Source organism: Schistocerca serialis, chromosome 1 (genome assembly GCF_023864345.2).
Source record: "Schistocerca serialis cubense isolate TAMUIC-IGC-003099 chromosome 1, iqSchSeri2.2, whole genome shotgun sequence".
In the NCBI taxonomy this organism is placed as follows: Eukaryota; Metazoa; Arthropoda; class Insecta; order Orthoptera; family Acrididae; genus Schistocerca; species Schistocerca serialis.
The window spans coordinates 376,667,521-376,690,180 of NC_064638.1; positions in this window are offsets into that span (position 1 = coordinate 376,667,521).

Sequence of the window (22,660 nt, forward strand, 5' to 3'; positions counted from 1 at the left end):
TCTATTGACAAACATACATGCCTTGGGCGAAGACATATGCCATTTTGAACTTAAGTATCCAATATTAAATGGTACTATAATAAGGATATGGCTGTCATTTCACTGGTATGTTACTTACTCTTGTTAATTTTGGTATCCTTGTTTTTAATTTTAATTCGTTCACGATTTTGAAAATTTAACACATTTCTCGTAACGAAAACGTATTTTCCTACGACTTCACCTCGCTCAAGAGCAGAGGAAATAACATAAGAAGCAAATTTGGATAATTGACCCAATTCCATCGAAATGGATTGTTAATACAAAAAATATGAATATGCTGGCACGCCCAGTGCGTAAGGCAAAGTACCTAGAACGACCATGCTTAAAAGAAGGCAGAAAAACACGTTTCCAACACTATGTTAAAACATACTCACAGGGGTCCCCAGAGACAGAGAGCATCCCAGAGTGCCCCTGAGAGCTACAACACCAAGAAGTATCGTTTCTCGGCTTTTGGCAGGATCAGTGTGTAGTATTGTTTTGGGGTTCAATGTCAATTTATTTAAAATAAAACAGTTTATGAAATTCAACGTAAAATTTACTGTCTATAATACAGCACACAGTCACCTACAGTCTTTATTTTACAATTGTTATTGCCTACTTTAGGCCAAATAGACAAGTAGTCGTCAGAGTTGATCCTCTTCTTTCTTCTAGTTGACAGAACAAACGGTTATCTGGAACCAGCATACTATACAGGATCTTAGCTAGTAGTCCTTAAGTCTCTGATCATGTCTTCCAAGCAAAATTATTTGTATCAGGGAAAGCTTCAAGGCCACCATGATCGGCATGGTTCCTCCATACAACAGCCAACATCAACCATGTACTTCCTCCAAACACAGCTGTAACATCACAGATGAACTGCATTCGCAGTCCACGAAAGACATTTGGACCACCAATAAGCTGCTGCTTATTGAGTTGGCTGGCAAGGTCAATGTCTATTGCTTTCAAAGACTTGTACACAGGAACACTGTGCCGCCAATGGCGACGATTATAGCGTCGACGAGGCATTGCAGTGGTACGTAAACAGATTATGCTGATTATGGTGGCCTTGAAGCTTTCCCTGATGCAAATATTCTTGCTTGGAAGACATGGAATATATCAGAGACTTCAGGAGTACTAGCTAAGGTCCTGTATTGTACATTGGTTCCAGATACGCCGTTTATTTTGTCAACCAGAAGAAAGAAGCAGCTGAACTCTGATGAGTACTTGTTTATTTGGGCTAAAGTAGGCAATAACAACTGTAAAATAAAGATTGTAGGTGAATGTGAGCTGTATTATAAACAATAAATTTGACCTTGAATTTCACAAACTATTTTACCTACAATAAGTTGACCTTGAACCCCAAAAAAATACTACTCATTGATGACTGACGGCGACTAAAAACTTCCTGTTTATGTTTGTTATAATCACATCAGTTTACAAAAACTTCAGAAAACTGATAACAGCGGCATATACCAGGGTAATGGCAACTAAATCAACGCGAGTCTGCATAATCCCGTTGCTTTTGAGCATTTTGAAGCCCGTCCACAGCTGACCGCCAGATCAGAGATCGAGCTCTCCATGTTAGTATTGGTGTGGCAGTTGACCAGTTTGTATCAAATATCGCAGTGGAAGGGGCGAACAGTTCTGCTGTACGAATTTACTGGACAGCTGAAAGAGCGTTTCGAGCAAATGACGGTTTGCATTGAAGAATACTTTCAATATAACCGGAAGCGGATTTACTGTCACCTACCTACCTACCTATGAAATACACGTGTAGTATTCATAAACAAAAATAGAAAGGACTGCTATAATATAAGGAAATAAGAATCCATGTCTAAAATTTGATGGAAACATTTTACCAAAACCTCAGATGCATGCCACTCGATGCTGGTAGCGCAAGCCTCGTATAACCGATTACTACATATAGTCTTTCCGCCAACCGTCTAGAATACTCAGTGCACGTGCCGTCACCACGTGACTAGAGAAAAAGATATTCACTCTCTAAATCGACACGAGGTGCACCGTTTCCTTTTCTTTTATTTTTGTTTAAGTCAATGATGCTCCAACTTACCAAAGAACGCATACTTCGCCAGAGCAACGCTAGTAGTGCGAGAAAGGAAGTCGGAAATAAAGCAGTGGCCCGTAAAAACAAGTAGGAAGGCATTCGTATCCTGTATCTCTGTTATGATGAAGGTTATGGGCTAGTGTGTGTGTGTGTGTGTGTGTGTGTGTGTGTGTGTGTGTGTGTGTGTGCGTGCGTGCGTGTGTGTGTGTGTGTGTGTGTATGTATGTATGTATGTGTGCGTACGTGCGTGTTTGTGTATGTATGTATGCGGGAGCGTGAAAGAGAGAGAGAGATTATGTGTCTTTACCACTATCTTAGCGGGTACAACATAACACGCCTTTATTTTGATATCGATTAATAACTCCCACACTCCCTGATAAACGAAACGCGATTGTCAATGTCATAGGCCTCATGGGTCACTGCATATAGTAACACCAGTACAGAACATTTCCTATCAAAACAGTTAAGGTAAGCCTGCCAGACTGCGGGCTCGGTGTCTACGATATCTGGCGCATTGTTCGATCCGCTATCAAATGTTTTCATTCATCAATATTGAGATTAACACGCCAGTCAATCAGCGTGACTGCTTCAGATGACCATTGTAACCAGTAGTCACAGGTACACCGTACAAAAGATTGACATCCCCGGCCCCCGACGAGGGAGGCATCGCACTAATATCGAGTAACGCAGTCTACAGTCTCAATTCAACGAGGAAGAGGAGACAAATTTCCTCTAGTATGCCGTACTAGATATGGGCAAAGCCGTTTTTTTCAGAAATTGCTAGAATAAACAAGCTCTTTTTTATGACTCACCATTCAGCATTTACTCGTAGAAGGCCAGTTAAACAAAATTTAATTGTTAATTTTACGCTGTTACAACTCACAAAATTGTCATCTAAAACTTACACCAACTTCAATTTTGTAATTCGAAAGTTCGGGAGTAAGTAAGTCGGTGGCGTAGGAGCCCAGTTAGCGAAGACCAAAAAAAGGTCGAATATGGGAAATAATGCGTGTAGTGACTCAGGTTTGTACTGCCATGAACTAGAACTCCTAGGCGGTGGGGGGTGAGTACGAGGGTGAGGGTAGTTTTGAAGGTCACTTTTGAACGTTTTTCTTGAGTAAGTCGAAAAACGAGGCCTCTAGCGAAAATGTATCCCAGTACTAAATTAAACCTTATGTAAGAAATTAATGTGAAGTCCTATTCATTTTTTCTCTAGGATTAATAGTCTGCACAAGGAGAGCGAGACAAAGTTCAAAATATTGCGCCACGCACATGAGCTGCAGCTTAGGCAGTTTTTGTAGGCCAATTTGAGGTAGTTCCCGACTTGATAGACACAAGTACCCTACATCAAACTGTTCGTCTTGACTTCCTCGACATTATTGTGGTACACTGTAAACAGATATCGTTTACATCCATTGTAAGGCAGCGAACTGTTTCCTAGATTAATGCAGCATTCTTTTCTAGGCTGAAAGTAATTAGTAATATATGTAAATGCATAGATGCACATCGTCTATAGCTCTATTTTTTGCAGCATTTGACGTGGGAAGCTGTTGCAGCAGCCTGCCGCAGAATCTCGTTCTGCTCGCTAACATCGCCAGAGAGACGTTTCGATGAGACGAGGTGCTGTTCCCTTTTCCCGAGCCACCGATCGCTCATTCCTTACAAGGATCTGGATCTTTGAATCAGTTCAGTAGCGGATTGCCCCTCTGTGTGCCATATCCAGCTGAAGCCACGCTCTGGTGATTAGAGCTACCGAACTGCGGAGAGCTGAACTCTACGTTTCACCTGCTGTCTCAAATAGATTGAGGTGACAAAAGTCTTGAGATACTTCCTAATATCGTGTCGGACATCCTTTTTCCCGGCGTAGTCCATCAACTCGACGTGACATGGACTCAACACGTCGTTGGAAGTCCCTGTAGAAATATTGAGTCATACAGCCTGTATATCCATCCATAATTGCGGCAGTGTTACTGGTGCAGGATTTCGTGCAAGATCTGACCTCTCTACGTCCCATAAATGTTTGATGGGATTCATGTCGGGCGCCGGCCGCTGTGGCCGAGCGGTTCTAGGAGCTTCAGTCCGGAACCGCGATGCTGCTACGGTCGCATGTTCGAATCCTGTCTCGGGCATGGATGTGTGTGACGTCCTTAGGTTAGTTAGGTTTAAGTAGTTCTAAGTCTAGGGGATTGATGACCTCAGATGTTAAGTCGCATAGCGCTTGGAGCCGTTTGAACCATCATGTCGGGCAATCTGGGTGCCCAGATCTTTCGCTCCGATTGTCCAGAATGTTCTTCAAACCAACCACGATCAATTGTGGTCGGTGGCACGACATTGTTGGTTGGGAACATGAAGTCCACGATTGGCTGCATGTGGTCTCCAAGTAGTCGTTACCTGTCAATGATCGATGCAGATGAACCAGAGGAACTAGTCTATTCCATGTAAACACAGCCAATATCATTATGGAGCCACCACCAGCTAACAATTTCCTTAATGGAATGTCCCATACGGCTGTCTCCATCTACCACTCCGGGTTCAAAGTCTGTTAATTCCTTTCGTGAAGCCGTAATCTCGTCGGACACCTTTTCACGTGAATCACCTGGATACAAATGACTGCTCCATCGCAGCAAGGCCCTTTTACATCTTGTGTACGCTATACTACAGCCATATGTATAGGTATATATTGCTAGTCTCACCGTCACTTCAGCGTAGTCTCAGACATTGTCTATGGGAATAACATCGGGTGATGAAGAGGACAGTCCAGCTGCGATAGGGTGCTTGAGTGTTTATCAAACCAAGAACGTATGCATGTTGCCCTGTGGCACGTTCGTCGTCATCTACTACGCTACGAATGTCCACAGGATAGTTAGCATCATGATGTAGAAAACAGGGCAACACTTGATCATCGATAATGTCGGAATAAACTTCACAGAGAAACGTCTTGCTTTTACTGCACCCTCCACACGCTGAGGTTTAAACTTCTCATTGGACAGTCGGGCGCTCGGCGCCTTGTATCAGTTTAAATGAGGCAAAATTACGAAGTGTCTGACCACACTACACGCCTCCAATCTGCTACTGTCGAGTTTACGAGTTGGTTGGCCCAATGAAGATATGCAGCATCATGTGACGCTGGGCACAATGAGTTTTTGAAAAATACCCGATTCCAACTTCACGTGGAATATATCCTTGAACTTACCCATGGGTATGGTAAACTGTAACATGTTGTCTGCTAAAGGAGAGTTGTATTTATATTTACGGTAGGCCGTGAGTGAATCTTGAGACCAACTGAAAGAAGATTTAATCGAAAAGCTTACATTTCAAATACACTTGCATAACTAGGCCAATATTCTGAAGTCCCTGGCGGATCGTAACAACGCATTCGCAGTTATCTCGCAGCCGGCAAGTTTGCAAATCCGTGTCTGCTGGAACTTCTTCGGTTTTGTTGTGTACTTTTCTTCTTTACTGTCAGTTATTAATCACCTTGCAACCTTATTAAAGTTCCTTGAGGTACCCAGACCCTGGCTTTTCTTCCGATGATGCCTCCCAACTGAGAACAACACATTCAGTTGTGTTAGCTGCTAGGGTACCTTGAGTACCTCTATCGGTTCACCCTTCTATTCCAGTCTCGTATTGTTCGTGGACAGAAAGATTGTCGGTATGCCTCTGTGTGGGATCTAATCTCTCTGATTTTATCCTCATGCTCTCTTCGCGAGATATACGTAGGAGGGAGCAATATACTGCTTGACTCCTCGGTGAAGGTATGTTCTCGAAACTTCAACAAAAGCCCGTACCGAGCTACTGCGCGTCTGCAGTATCTTCCGCTGGAGTTTATCTATCATCTCCATAATGCTTTCGCGATTACTAAATGATCCTTTAACGAAGCGCGCTGCTCTCCGTTGGATCTTCTCTCTCTCTTTTATCAACCCTATCTGGTACGGATTCCACACTGATGAGCAATATTCAAGCAGTGGGCGAACAAGCGTACTGTAACCTACTTCCTTTGTTTTCGGATTGCATTTCCTTAGGATTCTTCCAATGAATCTCAGTCTGGCACCTGCATACCGACGATTAATTTTATATGGTCATTCCATTTCAAATCACTCCTAATGCCTACTCCCAGATAATTTATGGAATTAGCTGCTTCCAGTTGCTGACCTGCTATATTGTAGCTAAATGATAAAAGATCTTTCTTTCTATGTATTAGTAACACATTACACTTGTCTGCATTGAGATTCAATTGCCATTCCCTGAACCATGCGTCAATTCATTGCAGATCCTCCTGCATTTCAGTACAATTTTCCATTGTTACAACCTCTCGATATACCACAGCATCATCCGCAAAAAGCCTCAGTGAACTTCCGATGTCATCCACCAGGTCATTTATGTATATTGTGAATAGCAACGGTCCTACGACATTCCCCTGCGGAACACCTGAAATCACTCTTACTGCGGAACACTTCTCTCCATTGAGAATGACACGCTACGTTCTGTTATCTAGGAACTTTTAGGTCCAATCACACAATTGGTGTGATATTCCATATGCTCTTACTTTGTTCACTAAACGACTGTGGGGAACTGTATCAAACGCCTTGCGGGAGTCAAGAAACACGGCATCTACCTGTGAACCCGTGTCTATGGCCCTCTGAGTCTCGTGGACGAATAGCGCGAGCTGGGTTTGACACGATCGTCTTTCGAAACCCATGCTGATTCCTACAGAGCAGATTTCTAGTCTTCATAAATGTCATTATACTCGAACATAATACGTGTTCCAAAATTCTCTTCTTTAGATAAACGTGGTTGTTCTTCTTATTACAGAAATTCAGGCACTCAGGTCGCATCAACATATACAATTATTACTAGTTTCAGCGAAATTAAATCGCCATCTTCTTATCATTTGTATAGACAAAATTTTTAAAGGCCAATCCATTTCGTTGACTGCTCACATCAACTGGACACAACTGTAATGTACATAAAGGAACAATTTTAGAAAATTCTTACGTCAAACCAACATAAAATGCAGGCATAATACGAAGGAAACATACCTTATAGAGAAGATATTCCTCAGCACCGTCTCTCGTCATACAGTACGTGAGTAGCCGTACGGATAGTGTACAACAGTCACAAATAAAATACATAAGACGTGTTTAAATCCTTTCACGTTATGTCCATGTTGGTACCTAAAAGGAAACTTATGAGGCAATCAACGAAATACTCGTACATTGTGTTTTGAGGTGCCAGCAGATGTCAGCAGACTCTTACAACATACGATTATATCTTCAAAATAGATGTAAAGAGTTATGTATTTTTTATATTCTTTATACATACAAAAGTTCATAAAAGTAAAAGAATTACTTGTCTGGTTTTCTAAAAATGAATTTGTCAAAAAATGTTACAAAAATATTTTTGCTGTATCTTATATCAGCTGTAGGGTCATTGCTACCAGGTACATAAAGTGGTAAACTATTAATGTTACAATAATAAATTATTTGTGTATAGAGACTAAAAATATGAAAACGATGTTGTGTGACTACTTGGAAGTATAGTGTCTCGTATAATAATGTGTCTTCAACGACCAGCTGGTTTGTGCTGAGAAGCTCGAGGTCTAGGTCATGGTCCAAAGTGTTCATTCTGTTATCTGAGTCATGGTCTAGATTATGATAAGTGTTACATATTGGCTCATTATACAAAATTTTCAGACTAAACTCCATCTTCAAACTTAAAAAGAGAGACAAGAGCTGCTAGAAGGAACCATAAAAACACCAGACGTGGCACGTTGCTGTTACCTATAAAAAACACTGCCGAGCTCTATTTTAATCCATTATAGTACCTTCCAGCCAGCATTATATCACGCAAAATCATTTAACAGAGAAGAATATATTTAAAACAAGCTATCAATGCAGTACATTAAAAAAATCGTTACAAAACTTACAATACTAGATAGCAGATCGTCTTAATATCAATAAAAATACAAACTTCATGGAATATGGCAAGTAATAATAGTTACAGGTGGTCTTAACATTTCATTAGATATTCTCTACTTAATCAGTCCTATCTATTACAGATCCCAGACTGACGACTGATATTCCAGTACTGATCAGACGAGAGTTTTGTAAGCCACGCTCTCTGCAGGTGCATTATAGTTCCTGATGACCCTTCCAGCGAATGTCAGTCTGCAATCTGCCTTACTTGCGATTACTTTCATGTAGTCGATCCGCTTTAAATCGCTCCGTACGCATACTCCCAGATATTTGATGTATGTGACTCTTCCAGTGGTTGTTCTACAATCGTGTAATCTTCAATAATCGATCTTTCTGCCTACATACGAGGTCTTATTCCATGTAGTTACAATTTTACGCCGTTGCGATATCTGTGTATGTAACAGAATTAAGCGCTAAAAGCCTCATGGAACTTCTGACGTTATCCACTGCATTACATACAGGATGAACATTAATACAACCGACAAACAGAAGGAGCGGGTTCCTGACTGGAAACTGAGAAAAAAGGTCCTATGAACATGTGCCCGGAAATAGACGGTGTGCGTGCTTGCTTCGTCGGTAAAGAGGACTGATGACAGAAACCCCATGATCGTGATGGTCTGGTGCAAAAAACATCCACAAAATCCTTCCCGTAGAGGGAAATCCTCTGTCAATAATCCTTGCACTCGTTGCAGGTGATTGCGATAATACCGGTTGTCATGCAGGATACACATAATCGTACTCTGGCTTTTATAATGTTGGCAGGCCAGTTGTCTGGAGCTTGTGCTAGGGTTCGTCTCAGTATCCTGTGGAACTCGGTCCTCCAGATTTCGTGTACGCACAGTCCACTGCATCCCTGCACCTTCGTCTGTCTGAAAGGACCCATGATCACACAAATGGCAAAAAGGGGCTTGAAATATTGTGTGACGTGGCTGCTGTCTGTGAAGATACTTGTTTATACAGCCGCGCTGAATCTCGACGCTTCCATCTCCTAGACGGTACGCAAAACACCATCTCGACTTATTCCCAACATGAATACTGGACCGTCCTGCTTCTTATAGTACGCTGCGTCAGTCACACAGCCTGCAACACACAAGGAACACACGGCCCACGGTCAGAGGAACTTTCATTCGTCAGCGCCATCTTCCGCGGCAACGAGGTACTTTCACACACATGTTCATAGGGCCTTTTTTGCTCCATTCCCAGTCAGGAATCCGTCCCTGCAATTTGTCAGTTTTATTAATGTTTACCCTATACGTATACATTGAAAAATAATGGTCCCGTAACATTCCTTTTTGATACGCATGAAGTTGCTTTTACATCCGAAGATTTCTCGTCACTGAGAATGACACGACTGGGAAGCTAGTCAGATGTTCCGTACGCTTGTATTTCGTTCATTAAGCCGCAGCGCGAAACTTATCGAACGCGTTCCGGAAGTCAAGAACCACGGCACCAACCTGGCTGCCTGCATGTATTGTCTCCTTAGCCCTGTGTACGAACTGAATGAGCTGTGTTTGCGGGATAAATGCTGGTTCCTACAGAGGGGTTTTTCGGCCTCCACAAAAATCATAAACGCGAGAATAAAACGTATTTCAAAATTCTGCAGCATAGTGACGTCAGTGATACAGGCCTATAGTTTTGCTTTTATATTAGACCAAATGCTGGGAACGCTTCGCTCCTCCAGAGACCTAAGGTACATGGCTGCTAGAGTGGATCAAGTTCTTTTGCATAGACTGTACAGAACTGTATAGATATCTCATCAAGTCCAGTCGCTTATCCTCTGTTGAGTGATTTCAATTGATTTTTCTTTCCCGCGGCCACTTATTTCGATGTCTTTACATTTTGACGTTCGCGCGTTTCCTAACAGGGGAAATCGCAGTTCGATTTTCCTCAGACAAAAAATTTTAGAAATAGGTGGTTAGTGTTTAGGAATTCTTTCTATAATTCTCCTTTTCGATGGAATTATGGTCACGCGGTGTATGGACAGATAGCTTTGATCCGTCTACTGATTTAACATGAAACCAAAACATATAATTTCTTGTCAAATCGGTAGATGTAATTTTACTTTCAAATTGGATGACTGTTCATGCATTCCTCTCCTTACGCTAATAATGGCTTCGTTCAGTTGTTTACCTACGACGCTTTGTCTTCTATTAAATTTTCAGAGACGCGCTCTATGGCTTCGGAGCAGCTTTCTAACACTGGCTTTCCCACACCTCACAACTTCGCTCGGCACATGTCTAAGCTTTATTATGCAATAGTCACGAACTCTGTCCATTTATACTCAACATTTTCATTTTCAGATATGAATGTTTCATGTTGACTGCTCGGGTAATCTGAAAACTGTTTCTTGACACAATTGCTAAGTAGAAATATCTTCGTACCTTTCTTTACATTTTTATTTACAGCCGTATCCCTGATTCTGTAACGCATTGTGATCGGTGATTCCCTGTTCTACGTTAACTGAGTCGAAAAGTTAGCGCTCTTTTGTAACCAGTAGATTAAGATGTTACTTCTACTAGTCAGTTCTCTCATTAAATGCTGCCGGCCGGGATGGCCGAGCGGTTCTAGGCGCTACAGTCTGGAACCGCGCGACCGCTACTGTCACAGGATCGAATCCTGCCTCGAGCATGGATGTGTGTGATGTCCTTAGGTTAGTTAGGTTTAACTAGTTCTGAGTTCTAGGGGCTGTTGACCTCAGAAGTTAAGTCCCATAGTGCTCAGAGCCATTTGAACCATAGCTATTAAATGCTCGAGGTAGTTTTCGGATGCAGCATTTAGAACAATTTCACACGATTCGATGTCCCTATCTATATCCGAATCCCGCTCCAGCTACTGCCGGGTCTGGGTGCTGACGAGTCCTCTCCATTTGGCTCGGTCCTCCCACCACTTTTCTTCCTCCACTTGCTGCCAGGTCACACCTCTCCTTTCTACAGATATTCTCACTCCCATTTTCCACCGTGTTCTTGGGCGCCCTCTAGGTCTTTTCCCATCCATCTTTAGTTCTTCCATAATTTTGGGGAGTCTCTGCCCATGCATCCTCTTAACATGCCCATACCATCTTAATCTCTTTCTTTCAATTTCTTCTCTCATACTTTTTTGTTTGAGGTCCTTTCTAATCTCTACATTCCTTACTCTGTCCATTCTTGTTTTTGCCTTAACTGCTCTGAGAAATTTCATTTCCCATGCTTGCAGTCTGCTCCAGTCCCTTTCTGTCATTGTCCATGTTTCTCCATCACAGGTGACAATAGGGATGTAATAATTCTTATACATAAGGAGTTTTGCTCTTTCTGAAACTTCATTGTTCCAAATCAGATGTTTTATTGTTTGGTAGAAATTGCCTCCCTTCTGTAACCTCCTATTAATTTCGTTAGTTATTCTTCCATCCCTAGATATTTCACTTCCTAAATAAGTGAAACTTTCTACCACCTTGAGGGGTTCTCCATTCAAGGTAATATTTCCGTTGATTCCTTTCTCCCTTCCAAATACCATTACTTCACTCTTATCTTTATTTATTTTTAATCCATACCTTTTCATTATTTCCTTCCACGCATCAAGCTGTAACTGTACATCTACCTCTTTATCACCCTATATTACCATATCATCTGCAAAAATCATCTTTTTGTCTTTTTCTTTTACTATATCTTTAATTGCCCTATTCATTCCCTCCATCACAACATTAAATAGCGCAGGAGATAGAATACTTCCTTGCTTAAGTCCTTGTCTTATTTCGAAGTATTCAGAGTTCCCCAGTGGTGTTCTAATTCTACAATTGTGGCCTCTGTACATTGTCTTTATAACATTAATGTATCCATCTTCTATATCTATCTTCTTCAGTTCTTCCCAGAGTCTTTCCCTGTCAACTGAGTCATATGCCTTTTCTATGTCTATAAAAACCATTATCACCCTTTTGTTATACTCCCAACTTTTTTCCATCAGAAAAAATATTAGGTCGATCGTGCTCCTTCCTTTCCTAACCCATGCTGTTCTTCACTCAGCTCCTTTTCTATCTTTTCACTTATTCGATTTAGTAAAATTCTTTCAAAAATCTTGGCTTTATGACTCATGAGGGTTATTCCTCTGTAGTTTTTACAAAGTCTTTTATTGCCTTTCTTGAAGATGGGAACAATGTCTCCTGTTCTCCAGTCGTCAGGTATTTTACTATTTCTCCACACGCTTGATAGTACTCTATACAGCCACTGCATTCCCACTGGACCTGCTGCTCTTATCATGTCCACTGATACTTCATCAGGTCCTGGGGCTTTCCCACCATTAATCTTCTTCACAGCTTTTTTCATTTCTTCCCGTGTAATTTGTCCTAATTCCGCTTCCCAACTTCTCTCAATTTCCTCATTATTTGTTGTTTCCTCATGTACCTGCTCCTCAGCGTTTAACAGCTTCTTAAAATGTTCTTTCCAGAGATCTTTTATATTCCCTGGATCTTCAATAATGGTACCGTCCTCTGTTTCGACGTCCCTATTGCTCCCTAATCACTAGAGTCTCCCAGTCAACAGTGGTAAGTTGAAATCTGCCCCTAATACCAATAACATTGTAAGGTGGCTATAATTTCGCACCTTACAAGCACTCATCCACATACTTTGCCGTGATCTACAAACACAATAAGGTATCATGTGATAGGTTGTACATCATATATACACTCCTGGAAATGGAAAAAAGAACACATTGACACCGGTGTGTCAGACCCACCATACTTGCTCCGGACACTGCGAGAGGGCTGTACAAGCAATGATCACACGCACGGCACAGCGGACACACCAGGAACCGCGGTGTTGGCCGTCGAATGGCGCTAGCTGCGCAGCATTTGTGCACCGCCGCCGTCAGTGTCAGCCAGTTTGCCGTGGCATACGGAGCTCCATCGCAGTCTTTAACACTGCTAGCAAGCCGCGACAGCGTGGACGTGAACCGTATGTGCAGTTGACGGACTTTGAGCGAGGGCGTATAGTGGGCATGCGGGAGGCCGGGTGGACGTACCGCCGAATTGCTCAACACGTGGGGCGTGAGGTCTCCACAGTACATCGATGTTGTCGCCAGTGGTCGGCGGAAGGTGCACGTGCCCGTCGACCTGGGACCGGACCGCAGCGACGCACGGATGCACGCCAAGACCGTAGGATCCTACGCAGTGCCGTAGGGGACCGCACCGCCACTTCCCAGCAAATTAGGGACATTGTTGCTCCTGGGGTATCGGCGAGGACCATTCGCAACCGTCTCCATGAAGCTGGGCTACGGGCCCGCACACCGTTAGGCCGTCTTCCGCTCACGCCCCAACATCGTGCAGCCCGCCTCCAGTGGTGTCACGACAGGCGTGAATGGAGGGACGAATGGAGACGTGTCGTCTTCAGCGATGAGAGTCGCTTCTGCCTTGGTGCCAATGATGGTCGTATGCGTGTTTGGCGCCGTGCAGGTGAGCGCCACAATCAGGACTGCATACGACCAAGGCACACAGGGCCAACACCCGGCATCATGGTGTGGGGAGCGATCTCCTACACTGGCCGTACACCACTGGTGATCGTCGAGGGGACACTGAATAGTGCACGGTACATCCAAACCGTCATTGAACCCATCGTTCTACCATTCCTAGACCGGCAAGGGAACTTGCTGTTCCAACAGGACAATGCACGTCCGCATGTATCCCGTGCCACCCAACGTGCTCTAGAAGGTGTAAGTCAACTACCCTGGCCAGTAAGATCTCCGGATCTGTCCCCCATTGAGCATGTTTGGGACTGGATGAAGCGTCGTCTCACGCGGTCTGCACGTCCAGCACGAACGCTGGTCCAACTGAGGCGCCAGGTGGAAATGGCATGGCAAGCCGTTCCACAGGACTACATCCAGCATCTCTACGATCGTCTCCATGGGAGAATAGCAGCCTGCATTGCTGCGAAAGGTGGATATACGTTGTACTAGTGCCGACATTGTGCATGCTCTGTTGCCTGTGTCTATGTGCTTGTGGTTCTGTCAGTGTGATCATGTGATGTATCTGACCCCAGGAATGTGTCAATAAAGTTTCCCCTTCCTGGGACAATGAATTCACGGTGTTCTTATTTCAATTTCCAGGAGTGTATGTATATATATAAAGGAGACTGACATTGTCACATACGCCTTGTAAATAATTGTTAACGCTTATTGTCTTTATTATCAGAACGGCTTAATGAATGATTGCCTATACTAGTAGAGGTTGGAACGCCTGTGGAGGTGAAACGGCAGGCAGAACTCAAGCTCTGGGTGGGAGGCCGACACAGGTGTGGTGGCCCAGCTGCATACACGAAGTGCCAAGACGAACAGTCTGGACACCTTAGTGCGAAGACACAATACAGAGAGGTACAAATTGACACACGTGCTTGGAACGACATGGGGTTTTATTAGAACCAAAAAAATACAAAAGTTCAAAAAATGTCCGACAGATGGCGCTTCATCTGATCAGAATAGCAATAATTAGCATAACAAAGTAAGACAAAGCAAAGATGATGTTCTTTACAGGAAATGCTCAATATGTCCACCATCATTCCTCAACAATAGCTGTAGTCGAGGAATAATGTTGTGATCGGTACTGTAAAGCATGTCCGGAGTTATGGTGAGGCATTGGTGTCGGATGTTGTCTTTCAGCATCCCTAGAGATGTCGGTCGATCACGATACACTTGCGACTTCAGGTAACCCCAAAGGCAATAATCGCGCGGACAAAGGTCTGGGGACCTGGGAGGCCAAGCATGACGAAAGTGCCGGCTGAGCACACGATCATCACCAAACGACGCGCGTAAGAGATCTTTCACGCGTCTAGCAATATGGGATGGAGCGCCATCCTGCTTACACACCGTACGTTCCAGCAGGTGTTTATCAGCCAGGCTGGGGATGACGCGATTCTGTAACATATCGGCGTACCTCTCACTCGTCACGGTAGCAGTTACTTTCAAAGATGATCTACAGTGGTGTGGATCTACAGTGGTGTGGAACCTCAGTGGAAATAAACTAACGTGATCACAGCTGTTTACCTTTATAGCCCTAATAAGCCGAAGCAGTGTGCGATATCACCGTATGTACTGCGTCTGGTGCGTCGAAGCGACGGTTCTCGTACTCGTCTGTGACGATGGAAGAACTCCAGCCACAAATAAACAATAGAACGGCACAAGGCGGTCCTCTGAGAAATATACTACTCGAAGAAAAAAGGGCCGATAACGGTAAATGTGGTAAATCCAACCCATACCGTGACATTCTCTTCGTGCAATGGAGTTTGCACGACAGTTCTAGGATTTTAGGTAGCCCAAATTCTGCAGTTGTGGGGACAGACCCTCGGAGCGTGAAATGAGCTTCGTCGGTCCACAACACGTTACTCAACCAATCGTCATCTTCCGCCATCTTTTGAAACGCCCACTCCGCAAATACCCTCCGCTTCATTGAATCGCCAGGTAACAGTTAAAGATGCCGATGGATTTTGTACGGATAGCATCGGAGGGTACGCCTAAGTGCCAACCAAACAGTAGTGAATGGAATGACGGTGCGACGTGCGACTGCACGAGCGCTGACTTCCCCGTGCATAGACGAACCCGCTACAGTCTCCATTTCTTCCTGAACTGTCTCAGCAGTATTACGCCTTGTGTTCGGTAGGCCACTACGGGGTCTATCGTCTAAACAACCCGTGGCTTCGAACTTCGAAATTATTCTCGCCACAGCTGCATTTGTCAACGGACCAAACCAAAAAAATACAAAAGTTCAAAAAATGTCCGACAGATGGCGCTTCATCTTATCAGAATAGCAATAGTTAGCATAACAAAGTAAGACAAAGCAAAGATGATTTTCTTTACAGGAAATGCTCAATATCTCCACCATCATTCCTCAACAATAGCTGTAGTCGAATCCCCTTCCTATGGCGATAGGATCGTAACGCTGAACTAGCACATTCCCCATTCTGATAATACAGCTTCACTAAAAGCGCCTTTTCAGGTAACGTCAACATGCTGCGACTGCCGGCGCATCTGATTCTCTCTCTCTTTATTTTTCCTTTATTGTATTTCGATTCCCCCCGAAGGGGGCGGGGATTCTCTCTCTCATTACAGCTCCTTTTATACACGATTGTCATGCGCAGTAACTGACGTTTTGCTGTCCAGCGCCAACTGTCGGACATTTTGTGAACTTCGTTTTTGTTTTTGGTTCTAATAAAACCCCATGTCATTCCAAGCATGTGCGTCAAGTTTTACCTCTCTATCTACATTATTCCGTGGTTTATTAAGTTTTCAAATTTATACTAACTGTTTGATCACCCTGTATTAGGGCCGGAAGGATAACTGAATAATACCTCCGAACTCTGCATATCTTGGACGCAGGTGAGAGGAACGAAGAAGCAGCATCTCGGAAACCACGGAGGTTGGGTTATTTCCAAGGATTTTTAATCAGAAGCGTACCATTGTACGAGTATAGGTTTTTCCTCGCAAACTTTCGACGCTGGTCGACAAAAGACTAAAATATGGTTGGTCGGCGTTCGGAAGAATCTGTTGAGAGGGAGAGTATTCCTTGGTTTCGGGAATATGATTCGTTTTCGGAATTACGAGGGTGGGGAGCCAAGCCTTGCTGGGTAGCCACTGTCTGGACTTAACCTCCGGGTTGGAAGTCGTCACTGAGTACGGAGCGTTCAGCAATTGAGAGCACTTCCTCTGCCTATACTTACGTTGAGACGTTATCTGAACTCCTTCCTTGTGGCTGGGAGTTCGCGGTTCTCGTCCGTAGAACACAGAGAGGAGAAGACACTATTAGAGTATATTAGTCACAGGACCACCTTCTGTCGTCCTAGTGTTTGAAAGAGTTTATTTGTGGCTAGAGTTCTTCCATCGTCACAGACGAGTACGGGAACCATCACTTCGACGCACCAGACGCAGTGCATACGGTGATATCGCACACTGCTTCGGCTTATTAGGGCCATAAAACTTAACAGCTGTGATTATGTTAATTTATTTCCACTGAGGCTCCACACCATCGTAGATCATCTTTGAAAGTAGTGTCTTCTAGTGTTTGGTACGTAGATGATGTCAGTCATTTCACGTTATTGGTATAAGTTCGCGCAGTCATAATAAGGGGCAGAGTTGGGCAATTGATTAATAATTTTAGTTAGGAAATATAGACAATTGTACTTAAAGGGCTGATTTTAATCTATAATAAATGTACGAGGTGCGGCTAGAAAAAAACCGGACTGATGCTGGAAAAAACATTTATTTACAATTATTTACAATTTCATGTTATCTCCTTCAATGTACTCTCCTCCTCGGTCTCTACACCGCTCCATACGAATTTTCCACTGTTCATAGCAATGCTGCAGATCATTTTCGGTAAGTCCATACATTACTTCCGACGCTTTTTCTTTTACTGCTTCAACAGTCTCAAATCTAGTTCCTTTCAAAGCTGACTTGACTTTAGGGAAAAGAAAAAAGTCACAGGGGGCCAAATCAGGTGAGTAGGGTGGATGATCTAAGATGGGAATGTTGTGTTTTGCCAAAAACGTCTTCACTGACAACGCACTGTGAGCTGGGGCATTGTCTTGGTGAAGGATCCATGACTTTTTTCTCCACAAATCGTTCCGTTTTCTCCGTACTCGCTCACGTAGGGTAGCCAGGACGCTAATGTAGTAATGCTGATTCACTGTACCCAATCAATGTGCACAATCCCTTTGATGTCAAAAAAACAATCATCATTGCCTTGAATTTCGATTTTGACATTCGTGCTTTTTTTTGTCGTGGAGAACCAAGAGTTTTCCAATGCATCGATTGGCGTTTAGTTTCGGGATCGTAAGTAAAAAACCACGATTCATCGCAAGTAATAACATTTTGTAAGAAGGTGGGATCACTTTCAATGTTTTCCAGGATGTCAGAACAAATCATTCTTCGCCGTTCCTTCTGTTCAATTGTGAGACACTTTGGAACCATTTTTGAACACACTTTGTTCATGTTGAAACTTTCATGAAGAATCTGCCTAACACTTTCCTTGTCAACTCCTGTTAACTCAGACACTGCTCTGATTGTTAAACGGCGATCTTGTCGAACAAGTTTACCGATTTTTTCAATGTTTGCATCAGTTTTTGCTGACAATGGTCTGCCAGTGCGAGTGTCATCACTGGTGTCTTCGCGGCCATCTTTAAATCGTTTAAACCACGCAAACACTTGTGTTCGCGATAAACAATCATCGCCGTACACTTGTTGTAACATTACAAACGTTTCACTTGCAGATTTTCCTAGTTTGAAACAAAATTTGATTTTAACACGCTGTTCTTTCTGTACACTCAACATTTTCCGACGCACAGACAAAACGTCAACTACTTAAAACAGACGCCACGGGCAGACTGAGTGCAGGAGACAGATGAAACTCGAGCAGTAGGCGGAGTGAGAGTTACGTGACAGGCCACGCGACTTTCAGCCTATTGTTTCACCAGTACTAGTCCGGTTTTTTTCTAGCCACACCTCGTATATTGAACAACAGCGTTTATCATTTAGTAGTATTAGTTGCCTTCATCATTCATTTATGTTTAGGATGTAATTTACATGTTAAAAAAGAGCATTAAGGGATCTAAGATCTGCTTTAGGGGGATAGTCAGACAGGGCCAAATCATGATTTTAGCGTTCATTATTTTCCGTTGCGCACCTTCATTTTACACCCGCCTGGAGTAGCATCTTGGACATATGACAACGAAGTTTAAGCGCAACGCTCTCCCAGTTTTCTCTCAAGTGTACCACCACTATTGGTCTTGAGGCGAAGCTTCTAAAAAAGCATGCGATTACCATGCTGGACACATTTTTGATATTTTTCGTGACTCAAGGTATTTCGTATTACTACCAACTTCGGAAACTGAGATATCTCGTCGCTACGTCGCTGTTGTTATTGGTCTGAAGCTAAGGATGTAAATATTTGTTGTGAGAGAAAGTCGCGGCGTAGTGTAAGGCTTCCCCAGCACAAGTCGCGGTGGCATCGGGCCGTAAGCAGAGTGTCGACCCGCCGCAGCCATTAGCCGACTACGTCCACGTCCAGCCGGCCGCCGCTGTCATTACGTAACCACGCCGGACGCCGGTCGATGGCGTCCGTTCGATATGCTCACTACGTCTTCTGGCCTGACAAGCGGCTATCTGCTGTCGGACGCTCTTCGACTTCGTCATAACTTTTCGAGCCGTCTCTCCGTGAGGCACGCGTCTGCACTTTTACAGGAAAAGCGATGCTCTCCATTATGCTGTGGCTTCACGTTTCCTGAGTCAGCCCTCTAAAAAAATATATTTGTGTCTTCAAAAGATAAACAGTGCTATATTTCAGAACAAAATAATAATGATTTCGCGCATAAAACGTGTTATGCAGGTAACCGTAATTTTTGTAAACTGTTGCACTACATGGACTACCAATCCATGAAGAAAATAGAAATGCTTCGACGACGACGGCGAAAGGAACGACTCTGCTGTGAATGATGAAAATTTGTGCCAGACCGGATCTAGATTCCAGATGTTATGCTTTTTAGAGAACGGTCCCATTAGCACTATTGGCCTCAAAAAGTCACTGCAATGTAATCCAGTATTTTTCCGGCAGTCGCCACTCTTCGTCATTTCATTCAATTCATTCTGATCGATTCCATCCAACTCATGTCAGTGAATTCAGTTCAGCTGGCATGCTCTAGGGCTGTAGATTACATTACATCTCGGTTCTTTACACTCGATTGAAAGATGAGGTAGGTCGAAATATCGTACACAGATTAGCTGTGAAGGCGGTGACTAGCATTATAGATAACATTATAGTGGAAGGACGGTACAAGAAAAGTGCGATTTCTTCCACATGTGTCCAGAGTGCTCGAGGAATTGCAAAAAGGAAATATGATGGATGGAGAATGAAACACATTTGTCTAGGAAATTAATCATATCGAATGGAGGAATCGATGGAAGAATATAAACACACACACGTAAGATAAGATAAAGAAATAGCTACGTCGGGTGTGTTATGAAGAAACGAAACAGCGCAAAAATTAGACTTTTAGTTGAGAGAGTAAGTCTCGTTGAATAAAATGCATAACATGGTTTCAGTTGTCCCTTTGCCGCAGGTATTTACGGAAACAGTATATCTGAATTGAAGTATTAAATGAGGTTCAGAGCAGAATGAAAGTTAACTGTTTGGAGAGACGCAAGAGAGGTCTGTCTAAATACGTTTACAAGGAAAAATAGTACAAAACAGAAAATGTCTCATAAATAATGTTCTGGCTTAGGAAAGAGCGCTGATGTAACGTGCATTGTAGCAATTATACGCCATCTAGTCATGTCTGAATATTATTTTCACGACCCTATCGATGAAGTGACTTTCGGTGACGACAGCGAATATCACAATACAGGGACATATAAAATATTCAGTCTACCAACTTAATTGTGGGAATCATACTTTGGGGGATGTTGGCAGCAACATTGTTGTTGTAATAATTTTATTCATGATTGAATATGTTACTATTATATTACTTCATTATTTGTGCTTCTAATTACTGAAACCACATTTTCTAGGGTATTTGAGCCTGGCTTTCAAGAGAATTCCTAGTAAGATATAAAATCTGCTCCGTAGGAAACAGTGGTTGTTGTATGTACTGTTGCACAACGTGGTGCGGAAAGAAAAGATGGTAATGGAGAATATGGGGATGATGATGGAGATCATGATGATGATAGTGGAGAAGGCATTCACGTTTCACTACAGCGTGGTTCTTAGAACCCGATTAAATAAGTAGATAGATCGGAATATTGTACATAAATTAGTTGTGGTGATCGTGGCTAGCAGTGTAGACAACATAATCGCTACAAATGGTACAAAGCAGTTTTTCATGTCAGGTATTTGCGAGAACGTTCAGAATCTCTAAATTTTCTGAGTGACATTAATCATAATGTAAACATCAATATATCATAATGTAAATATCAATATAGAGAAAGAGGAAGGTCAGAGTTCATTTCTGAATGTACAGGTACTTAGAAAATCCCAAAGGAACTTTTAGGCAGAAAGTCTACAGAAAGCACATTCACACACAGAGATAGATAACTTCAGAAAAAATTCCAGTCACCATCGCAAGCAGAAAAGAGGGGTGATCAAAACAATAGTGGACCGTGGGAAAAGAATCTGGGAACTACAGCACTTGGAGGAAGTGCTCGATCATTTAAGGATTAATTCCGGAGAAAATGACAACTCTGCGAAATAGATAAACATCGCATTGCATCCTAAAGATCTGGAGGTACCAGTGTATAAGAAGCAAGTGAAGCGAAAGTTTTTTGCCTATTAGTGAAAATTCTCACAGATTGCGTCAACAGAGAAGTAAGAAGATACGGTGCTGACACAGTTTTTAAACTAGCAAGAAAGGTGAGTGAATATTTGACGCTGCAAAGGGCCTACGTCCTCCAGTTAGCACAACAAGAGTATATAAAATCCCTAGCACATTCGATGAAGTGAACATAGAAATTGCAAGCGAAGAAAGCAGTCTGATGACGTCACGAATGCTTGTAAACTGTTCGGCTTGTTGAGCTTCTTTTAGTTCGAAAATATTATCAGAGTCGTTACAGCCTCTGACGATGTCTCACGAATTAGGAGACGAAACTGTAAGCACAGAAATACACATTTGACCTCGGCTTAATGACTATGGAACAAAAATCACCAAGGAGGTAATTTCAGAAGGCTCGATGAAGAAACTGTGTTCTCTTGCAGTTTTTCAGCATAAATGCAGGAAAAGCCGGAAGAATATTAGTACACACAGTTAGAAGCCCCTATCCTTCTATGGTGTAATAAATGCATTACCAAATAAGTAACGGGCTTAATGAAGCTAGTAATTAAACAAAACCCAACTGTGTTACCATCATTCTAAACGAAGACATGCAACTAAGCACAAGACGCGATTCGCGTAGTAACCACACGAGAAGATGCTGGCTTACAATATCCCGATAGACTTTAGGAGCTAACGTGTCTCAAGCTAAAGTCTTAGAGCTTTGTAATCGAACACAAATACATAAAAAAGACAGTTCTGTAGCGAGTACAAAGTACGTAGTCAAGTGCGCCATTGGAAAGGCCTCCCAAAATACACAACTGCTGTTCCGGTTGCCTCAATACCAGGCGCAGCCCGCGTCTGCTGCAGCAGCCGCGGCTGCGGCGGCTGAGCGGCGGCACCTACCTTGCAGTTGAGTACGCCCAGAAGCATGCTGCCCTTCTCACGGAGGAGTCGCGCGGCGCGTCAAGTGTAAGCGGCAGGCGCCCCGATGTCGGACTGAGCCATCGATTGAGGGACGGTGTGGCGTGCCGTGCCCTGCCGTGGCGCGGCGGCAGACAGGTCGGCGCTGGCCACCGCCGCGGCGTCGGCGTCGGCGTCGCCGACACGCACGGCTCGGCTTCCCCCCAGAGCGTCCTTCGGTGCTCGCCACCTGGCGGTTACATACTTCACGCAACGGCTTGGTGGAACTCGCCAATTTCATCACACACATTTAGAAACATTGGAAGATTCCTGTTCTTGTTATGGTCTTCAGTGCTGGTTCTAAAGGGGATAGTTAGCGTTCCGATGGTGTCAATTACAGAGTTCAGTTGATTTATACGATACCTCAAATCGAAAACCAACTTCTGTCACTC